Raw genomic sequence first — 10,358 nt, forward strand, 5'->3', positions numbered from 1 at the left:
AATAATCCAGGAATTTAATTTTCTAACTCACTAAATTTTAATTCAAACTATCAATCCAAGTGCTTCCATAGACTTTCAATTAATTCTTTTGTATAGCCATTTGAAAATAGTATTTCTATCTGTCTATAGCTTGTGTATATACACATATACATCAGCATATTATTATGTTTTGGCATATTTAAAGCCACTTCCGTGTGAATGTTCTATTTTTCAACCAGACTATGATATTCTCAGTGTCTATTCATCTTATAAAAACCAGTAGAGTTGTCTCTTAATATAAGTTTGTGATATTTGCCACATCCTTATAAAATACAGGTTTAAAGGGAATCATAGTTTTAGAGATTTCTGCCCAGTATCTTGCCCAAAGTTATGTTGCTCATAGTTGTCACCTGGGTTTCCAGATCAGATAATCTGACTCTAGATACCATTTTTACAGAAAACACCTCTTGGGAATTAGACAGAACAGGCTTTAAATTTTAGTTTCTCAAGTTACTAGCTCTGTGGCCTCAAGCAAGTCATATAAACTTCCTGAGCTTCAGTTTCTTTATCTGTAAAACCGGCCTAATAAAATCTAGTGTATAGCTATGTTATAGAAATAATATTTGATAATGAGTGCACAGTGTCTAGTAGATCTTACATATAAGTAGACAGCTAAGTTGTATTATTATGTCGATGAATTGTTTCTTGTTAGAGATGAGGAAACTTTCATCTTTAAAATTAGTTGGGCCCCACCTAAAATATAGGAAGGTTTTAATATCAATTCAACACTTCATTCAAGTGAGGCAAGAGGGTTTAAAGCTATCAAACATATTCTGGATTTACGTGGACGTTTTCACTGGTTATATATGGATAAAAGGCAAACTGTTTTAGTTAATGATGAAAAGGTGACTGAATAATGCATGGAGTGAAAAGTGCATTCTCAAATCATTCGAATAAGTCTTAGATAAGCAACATTTCTTAACTGGATAATTGAGGTAATCTGTGGATTGCCATGTGTAAACAGATAGCATATTTGTTTTGGTGAGTGTAATCAGTGTGGACTCAAATGAATTACTGTCCAGATTTAAAATCTAGCCCTAAAATACTATATTAAATTTGAAATTGAGCATTTTTATGATTGCTCTTCTTATTTAAAACTGTACTTGCTCTTAGAAGGATATTTACAAGAGACTGCTTCCCCCCGCTTCATGGTTTTCTATTCCTAGGCAAATCACCCAGTTGGTCTCTGAAGATAAATTTTTAAATGCTTGGTGTCTACATCATTCCAAGCTTTTCTAATCAGTTTGAAATGCAGTTGTGCCTTGTAACTTTAGAGAATTAAATGGCAGTTTCTATGGTCTTTAAAAATCAGAACTGAATTTGTCTCAGGCCTGATCTATTTACTTATGTTTTTAGAAATTCAATATATTCACAGATGGATATTATGTAGCCAGCATTTTGTGGTGTTCTAACATGCAATATATATAACAAATTTCCAGCTAGGTTATTATATGTTTAAGAGTTTTAATTGCTGTGTACTTCAAACATTTTTTACATTGTGCCATCTGGCACATGGAAGCGTTAATGAATTTTTAAACTTAATGGGATATGCTTTGCATTAGGAAGGTCTGAAAATTAGTTGCTAACCACTGGTAAATGACAGATTTATCAACACGAACTCACAAAAACTGCAATCCATTGCTTTGTGCCATTAAGGTAGCAACACATTTTTAAGTGCTAGTAAAAGTTTTTCAAACAATTGTCTGGATGGAAATAATTCATAAATATAATAGTTCTCCTTACTATTTAAAAAAATTGCATCTGTAAAATCAAAACCTTTTTTTCTTTGAATGTAGTCTTAGAAAAGTATTTTTGATACCCAGTAGAATAATTTACTTAAATTTTAAACAAATTTTAGACATGTTGGAAAAGTCTGCTAATGTTCTCAAGAGCTCTTACTGAAAAGTTTCTGTCTCTGTAATTCAAAGACACTTTCTTTTTATTAGTCTTCCATATCTGTTGTAAATACATTTTATGTACATTAAGTTAGGTGATAATATAAAATGACTAGCTGCCAGAACATCTAATTCAAAGCAGGATAATCCACTGTGCTCTTCTCCATAATAATCTTAGTTTCTATATGCTTTGGTGTTCTTCCTTCTATAAAAGTACTAAAGAGTAGATTTCCCATAGTCCTGTCAAAGACAAAAATGCAGAGAAATCTTTCAAGAATGCAAGCAGTAAACAGAAAGCTATAGTATAAAAAACAAGAGACAGGTGAGACAATCTGTTGGATAAGTTGGGGAAAATGTCTTTAAAAAGAACTTATCTGTGGAAATTACAAAGAAAATATTACCACAGTTGTTAAATCATAAATGAACATTTATAAAGTATAAAAAGCCATAATAAAGCCAACTTCAAACCATTAGCTCAGATTTTTTAAAATCATTATAGCAAGTAGCATAAAATTAATCTTTATATTCTTTATGAAAATATTCCTTCTAGGAAATTACTAGAATGCCCATGATTATACTAACATAACATAAAAGATTTTGTTAGCTAGGCATGCTTATGATACATTTTGTTTTAACTTACAGCTGTGTTATGTAAATATATACATTATAAGCACAGGTGTTCACTGCTTAAACTATTGCTTTGCTACTGAAACTTGGAGGATTTCAAATAACTCTATTTAGTTTAAATAATTCCAGTAGATAGTTGATGAGAATTTAAAAAATTCCCCCCAAAATTCCTAGAACAATAATTTCAAATCATTTTCCCATCAATTCTCATCCCTTCCTCAAACTGCATCCTTCCTGGAGTTAGAGATGGTGGGAGGTGGAGGTCATAGGGAATGGCTCCCTAAAGAGGGTGTTATGGAGAGGGACTGCCATTGCAGATTTGCAGATGCCAACTCTTGCCAACTTGGCTATTTTTAGTACTACCTGCAAATGCAAAATGTCTTCCAGCTGGTCTTGTGGAAGTGGGCAAAACTGCCTCATCAGAGAGAATTTAGAAAAATACCAAGATGCACAGCAAAGAAAGAAAGACCTTTGGAGATCTCTGGGAAATTGGAGATGTGAGGTGTCAGAGATGGAAATGTGATACAAAGGAAAAGATCTAACAGAAGCACTTCATATCCCTTCCTCTCATAAAGCCACACTTCATCTGAAGTGACGGTGCTCTACCAATCTCTAGGCAACCACTTAAACCTACTCTCAGCTTCTGGTGGGCTCTGCAGTTGTGTGCTCTCTGCTTTTAGGACCTCAGCTATGTCAAGTTACTTAGAAGACTGCCAATACCAGATTAATCATACAGGTTATGTCCTTTCCTTTTGCTCCTAGTGTGTTTACTATTTAGTCAGTATAAAATGTTACATACTCAATTTTTTGTTAATTGTATCATGTAGTGCTAGCCTGATTTTCTCAGTGAGATTCTAAGCCCCATAAGGGAAGTCACTCTTACTTTTCATTGTTTGCAATAGACTTAGCTCAAAGCACATTATTCCCAATAAATATTGGGATTGACATATTGATAACACTTTCATTGACAACCCATGTTTTTCTAGTTTTGTATGTGTGTCTGTGTGGGGGGGAGTTTCTATAAATCTTTGTAGTTTCTTGTTATAAAGTTGGCTGTTTTGTGATAAGAAAAAGTTGCTTATCTTACCTCAAACAGAAAGGTGACATCAATCTATAGAAGTATATAGAGATAATAAGCAATGGCAAATTTTTATTAAATTAATAGGAAAATTAGTTTTTTTCAAAGTATAACCAACATTTGTATGAAGCTAGAATTTCAAAGATTGAATTAGGGCATAGGAATTTTTAAAATTATTATTTTATTTTATTTTAGTTAGATTCTTTGTTCATTTAGTAGCTGTATAAACTTTGGGCAAGTTATTTAACCACACTCCACTCCAGGAAAGTTGTGAAAATAATTGTTCATACCTCAAAGGATTGTTAAAAAGAAAACTAAATGAGTTAATGTTGTGTAATAAAGAACTTAACCCTACTTTGATCCTGGATCCCTAGGAGTCAAGGATTTCTTGGAATTTCCTTAGTGGTAAGAGTGACTTTATTATTCATAATAGGCCCCTGGGAGCACATCTGAATTTATACTGACTAAGTCACACCTGATAAGCTATGGACAGTTTCAGGATAGGGTTAGAGTGTTGGGGCTTTGAGTCCTGTGGTACCAGCCTGACCTCATGACCTCTAGGGAGAGAGGCTATCGACTGCATTCAACTACATGGCCATTGATTCAATCAATCATACTTATGTAACAAAACCCCAGTAAAATCTCTAGGCACCTGCCCATGAGTGAGCTTCCTTGGTTGTTAATCACACAATGATGTGCTGGGAGTGTGATATTTCCTGAGGACTCAGAGTCATCACATTTAAGACCCTTTTAATGGTCTTTTGGCTGGTCGGGATTTGTACCCTTTGCAATAAAAACGTACCTATACGCATAGAGCATTCCCAAGTTCCATGAGTTCTTTCTTTTTTTTTTTTTTTTAAGATTTTATATATTTTAGAGATAGAAAGAAGAGGGTGAGTTGGGGGAGAACAGAGGAAGAAGGAGAAGCAGAATCCTCACTGAGTGTAGAGTTCAAGGCAGGGCTCAATTTCATGACCCCCAGATCATGACCTGAACTGGGTCAGGTCAGACACCTGTCAGACACCTAACTGACAGGTGCCCCTTCATGAGGAAATATTAACAAAGCTGTAACTCTTGGGTTAGTCCTACCATTTTCATCTCTGGAGTCCTGACCAACTGGAAAGTGAGGAAGGAAGGTGCCCACAAGGACAGTCCTCCTGGCTGTCACGTATGCACGGCTTGGTTTATACCTTGCTGTAGTGTTTCCCATTGATGCTGAGGGTTTTTCCCTCCATCCTATATATGCTGTATTGATTTTGTAGGCCACAAACCTGTGGCCTTAATCTCTAAGGTGCTTACAGTGCTTTGTGATATAGGCTTTTCACTTGCTCTAGTATACCCCATGCTCCCCAGTGTGCAGGCATAGAGGAGATGGGGCCAGAGGGTAATATGAGTTGGATTCCCCCCTACTTTCCCAATATAAATATTATTTCTCTTATAATCTTAAATTAATTGAACATTTATCTTATCTTTCTTTAGAAGAGTTTACTCTAGGGGGTGCCTGAGTGGCTCAATCAGTTAAATATCTGACTTCTGCTCAGGCCATGATTCCAGGGTTCTGGGATTGAGCCCCACATCGGGCTCCCTGCTCAGTGGGGATCCTGCTTCTTCCTCTCCCACTCACTCCTGCTTGTGCTCATTCTCTCTCTCTCTCTCTCTCACTCTCTCTCTGTTAAATAAATAAATAAAATCTTTCAAAAAGGAAAAAAAAAAAAGAGTTTACTCCAGTAGTTACACAAACTGAAAGTTTAAAGGGATGGTTCATGGATCTTAGTTTCATAAAAATTGGGGTGCAGCGAACAGTCTAGATACTTTTTATCCTCTTCTTTCCCACTAACCACTTAAATAATGTTGCAAATTTAACCCCTAAGGATTGCCTCGTTAAATCTCCAAATGTGATCAGACAAGTCTGAATTTGCAATACTGCTTTGAAGTTCCTACATAATAAAAATTAAAATATACACCTTTCTGAACTGCTTTCTGCATTACTGAATTACCACTTCCCTACATGCCAGTTTAAAGGTTATTTTGAGCTCCTGTATGATGATACTGCCTGCTGGTGGGAACCCTGTAACCCGTGTGGCATGGGAGTGAATTTGGTTAGTTTTTGCTAAGGTTGTGTGGGAATCCTTGCAGTAGTAAATGGGCAGAACTCAGTCCCTTTACATTTCTACAAGTGCATATTTCAAAATTCCCCATTGTCCAAAACTGCCACAGCCATCATTCATAGATCTGCACATTTTTTAAGGAAGTTTCTAACTGATTAAATCAGATGAACAATCTTATTAAAATGCCATAGAGGCTATAGATCTTGGAGATTCTCAGGGTGGCACCTAAAACCATCTACACTTGGAGCTTTGTCTATATTCAGAGCTGATAAAATAAGCTTTTCCATCTTGACTACACCCGCATTTATCTAGGTAGAAGCCTGGTTCAGGTCAAAGGTCTGAGTGGAGATTAACACAATACTTATATTTCATTTTCCTTTCTTTTCCTTTCCTTTCCTTTTCCTTTCCTTTTCTTTCTTTCTTTTTTCTTTTCTTTTCTTTTCTTTTCTTTTCTTTTCTTTTCTGTGTGTGTGTGTGTTGTTGATGTTATCGTTGTTGTTGTTGCTATTGTTGAAAGTTTATACTAAGAGAATGTTAACGTGCAGGGTGATATGGCCACAGGGAGGTGGCCTGTGTGGAACCTCAGCCAGACCACTGATGCTCACTGCAGCTGTCTAACAAAGGGCTATTACTCTTGTCGGCACCTGGCCGCCACCACCATGCTGCAGCAGTTCAACAAGAGAAACAAGGAAGCAGGTGGAGGCTCCAACCCATCCCAGCATCTTGAGAAGAGCACAGTACTCCAGGAGGTCCATGTGTTTATTGACACTCTGGTTAGCCCTTGAAAATTTGCCTACATCCTCACCAAGATCCCTTACTTCATAAACCAGGGGGAACACCTAGGGACCACTGATGTGACCAGGGACATGACTGAGCTCTTTCAGTCCAATGATCCCATACTCCATTGGATGTACTACTTAGTCATCAGGGAGATATCTTGCATTGATGAGGATGACATTATCATCACCAGAAGCCCGACAAAGGACACGACCAGGGAAGAAGACAGCCAAAAGGTCTGGCTCTGCATGCCCTTTGCCAGATAAGTGATAGCACCATGCTGCAGGCTATTGAGTGCTACACGAAGCAGGCCATCATGGCCAAGGTGCCCAGTGTCTCCATCACTTCCCTGGTATCCTCCCTGCACCTGCTGGAGTGCAGCTTTGATAAGATCAAGCTCTGGGTGAATGAGACCGAGTAGGTGGCATCCAGTGATAACCCCATGGCCCAGTACTATGTGCTGGGGTTCCTCTACCCTGTACATAAGAATGACCACCTGGCTGTCAATAAGCTGATTAGCAAGTTCACCCAGCATAATCTCAAGTCTACCTTTGCCTACTGCATGATGATCCAGGTGGCTGCAAGCAGTTGGAGGAGGAGGATGGCAGTCATGACAACCCACTGTTTGACGTCACTGTTAGCTTCTTGCCAACAAGTGCAAGATGATGGTGTACAAAGTTGTCTCATACATTGTGAATCTGCCAGGCTGCAGTGTCAAAAGCTGGCCCCAGCTCCGTCAATGCTCCAGCTCTTCTGCAGTTCACCCAACTGCAGTTCACCCAAGGTCACTGCTGTGCACACCCTCAATAAAGTGGTCCTGGAGAATCTGTCAGCAGTGATGGCCTGCATTCTGGACGTGGAGAAGCTGGTTGCATATTTGAATGAGACTGAGAACAAATCTGCCTCATGAAGCAGATCTCATCCTTCATGTCGGAGATCTTGGATGAGTTCAAGGTGGTGGTGGTCCAGACTGCCATGTGTCAGAAGTATCCTCTGTGGTCATGAACTTCCTATTCATCATGCTGTGAGAAGATGGTGGTTTTGAGTATGAGTAGGCCATCATAGACTGCATTATCAGAATCACTGAGAAGAACTCAGAGAACAAGGAGATCAGGCCTTCAGAACCTATGTGAGTTCATCGAGGACTTCAAGTTCACCATGTTGGCCACCCATGTCCTGAATCTCCTGAGCCAGGAGCGACCCAAGACCAACAACCCCTCCACATACATGCTTCATGTATGACTGCTTGGTCCTGAAGCATGAGGAGGTCAAGGCAGGTGCTGTGAGTGTTCTGCCCAAATTTGGAGCCCAGAAAGAAGAGATGTCACTCAGTATCCTGACGTTGCTGAAGAGATCTGTGATGAATGATGACAGTGAAGTAAGGGACCAAGCTTCCCACTATCTCAATATCCTGGAGCAGAAGGAGAAGGCCCTCAATTCAGTCTATATCCTAAATGGTCTGACTGTTTCCATCACTGGTCTGGAGAGAGCTCTGAAGCAGTATACCCTAGAGCCATCCAAAAAAACCTTTTAGCCTCCAGTCTGTTCCCCTGGCCACCATGCCAATGGCAGATCAGAGAACCAAAAGCACCCTCATCATAGCTGCCAAGCAGCCTGAGAAAGTAGCAGCCACCTGGCAAGGGATCTTCCAGGAGCAACTAACAAAAGTACCAGAGTTCCATGGGTGGATTCCCCTCTTCAAGTCCTTGCTGTTACCCTCACTGAGTCAGAGACAGAGTATGTTATCATAGCACCAAACACACATGGAGTTCCAGTTTAATTGCGCAAACACACTCAATGAACAGACTTTGGAGAATGGTACAGCACAGGTGAAGCCCACTGAAGCCTGCAAAGTGCTCTGTTACATGGATGCCCAAAGCTTACCCTACAACTAGCCTGGGACCTGTTGCACACTGGTGGCACTGTCCAAGGAAGACCCCACAGCTGCGTCTTGCACATTCAGCTGCATAATGAAGTTCACTGTCAGGACTGTGACCCCACCATTGGCAAGACTTGTGATGAGGGCTATGAAGATGAATATGTGCTGGAAGATCTGGGATTCATCATGGCTGACTGCATCCGAAAGGTCATGAAGTTGAACTTTGAAACAGTCTGGGTTGAGGTAGGGAATGAGTTTGAGAAGGAGGAAACATTCACCTAGTCTACCCTCAAGACATTTGAGAGACTGTGGGCAATATGGTGAAATTCCTGGGAATGTCCCCTTGTGGAGCCCAAAGTTCCAGGTAACAAGAACACCCACACATTCCTCCTGGCTGGTGTGTTCCAGGATGGTCACAACATCTTTGTGTGCTCCCAACGGCTGCTTTTGGATTCAGTAAGAAAGTAGATGATAGCAAGAAGTTCGGAGGATGCAGTGCAAGTTGGTGCAGACTCTTTGGAGAACAGTGTGGAGATTCCTCAAGAAATTAAAAATAGAACTTCCCTATGACCCTGCAATTGCACTCCTGGGTATTTACCCCAAGGATACAGATGTCGTGTAAAGAAGGGCTATCTGTACCCCAATGTTTATAGCAGCAATGGCCACAATCGCCAAACTGTGGAAAAAACAAAGATGCCCTTCAATGGACGAATGGATAAGGAAAATGTGGTCCATATACACTATGGAGTATTATGCCTCCATCAGAAAGGATGAATACCCAACTTTTGTAGCAACATGGACGGGACTGGAAGAGATTATGCTGAGTGAAATAAGTCTAGGAGAGAGAGTCAATTATCATATGGTTTCACTTATTTGTAGAGCATGACAAATAGCATGGAGGACATGGGGAGTTAGGAGAAGGGAGTTGAAGGAAATTGGAAGGGGAGGTGAACCATGAGAGACTATGGACTCTGAAAAACAATCTGATGGGTTTGAAGTGGCGGTGGGGTGGGAGGTTGGGGTACCAGGTGGTGGGTATTATAGAGGGCGCGGATTGCATGGAGCACTGGGTGTGGTGCAAAAATAATGAATACTGTTATGCTGAAAATAAATAAAAAATAAATTAAAAAATAAAAAAGAAGAAATTCAGAGGAGAAGCCAGCAGACATCATCTTGGCTTCTGTGGTTAAGAGGCCAGACTGCATGGGCCCTATTCTTACCCTTACCCCTCCAGCACTAGGCAGAAGTCACACCTTCCTTTTGAAACCAGTGGAAAATTCTTCCTAAGCCTCAGTATTCAAAAATAGCAATCACTAAATAATAATAATAATAATAATAATAATAATAATATTAATAAAAAAAGTAAAAAATAAAAATTTGTTTAACCCCTGCCCCAGGACTTTTAAGGAGTAACTTTTTCTTTTTTCCCCTTTTTTTCAATGGGGGATGATTTTAGCTTGTCCTAGAACCTGCTGCCCTGCTTGTTAGGGAGGGGACATCCAAATGAATAGAAAACTCTCACCTCCTTTTGAATTTATTACCAAGGAAATAATCTTATCCTTATAAATAAACCAGTACATTGTTTTAAAATAAATAAATAAATGAAGAATGTTAAGAAATTGTAGGAATAAATACACACGGACATTTGGGATTTTACAAAAGGGTCAACTTGTCAGAATTTGTGTTAATGAAGCTAAAGCAAGGCCTCCTCACAGAGATGAATGTTAGCGATAATTCTGGAACTTTGTGGCTTGACATACCTTGTCTTTTAACATCGTCCCCAGGATTCTGAGATGTCCCACAGAGAACTCGTGGTTAGGCACTGGAGGCATTTGAGCTTGTTCCTCAGGTCAGGAATCTTACAACTGACACATTACCTTGTGGTGATGGTATTGGAATAATTTGCAAAGCAAGGTCCCTAGGAAAAAACAGAGCAAAAACAAAATAATGGAGAA

The 10,358-nt window shown here is 39.4% G+C and overlaps 1 pseudogene; it reads left to right on the forward strand.

Moving 5' to 3' along the window:
* The first annotated feature begins 6,406 nt into the window (after positions 1-6,406).
* Positions 6,407-9,690, forward strand: LOC116571486 (annotated as a pseudogene).
* Positions 9,691-10,358: the final 668 nt, after the last annotated feature.

The sequence above is a fragment of the Mustela erminea genome, chromosome 13, assembly GCF_009829155.1.
Source record: "Mustela erminea isolate mMusErm1 chromosome 13, mMusErm1.Pri, whole genome shotgun sequence".
NCBI lineage: Eukaryota > Metazoa > Chordata > Mammalia > Carnivora > Mustelidae > Mustela > Mustela erminea.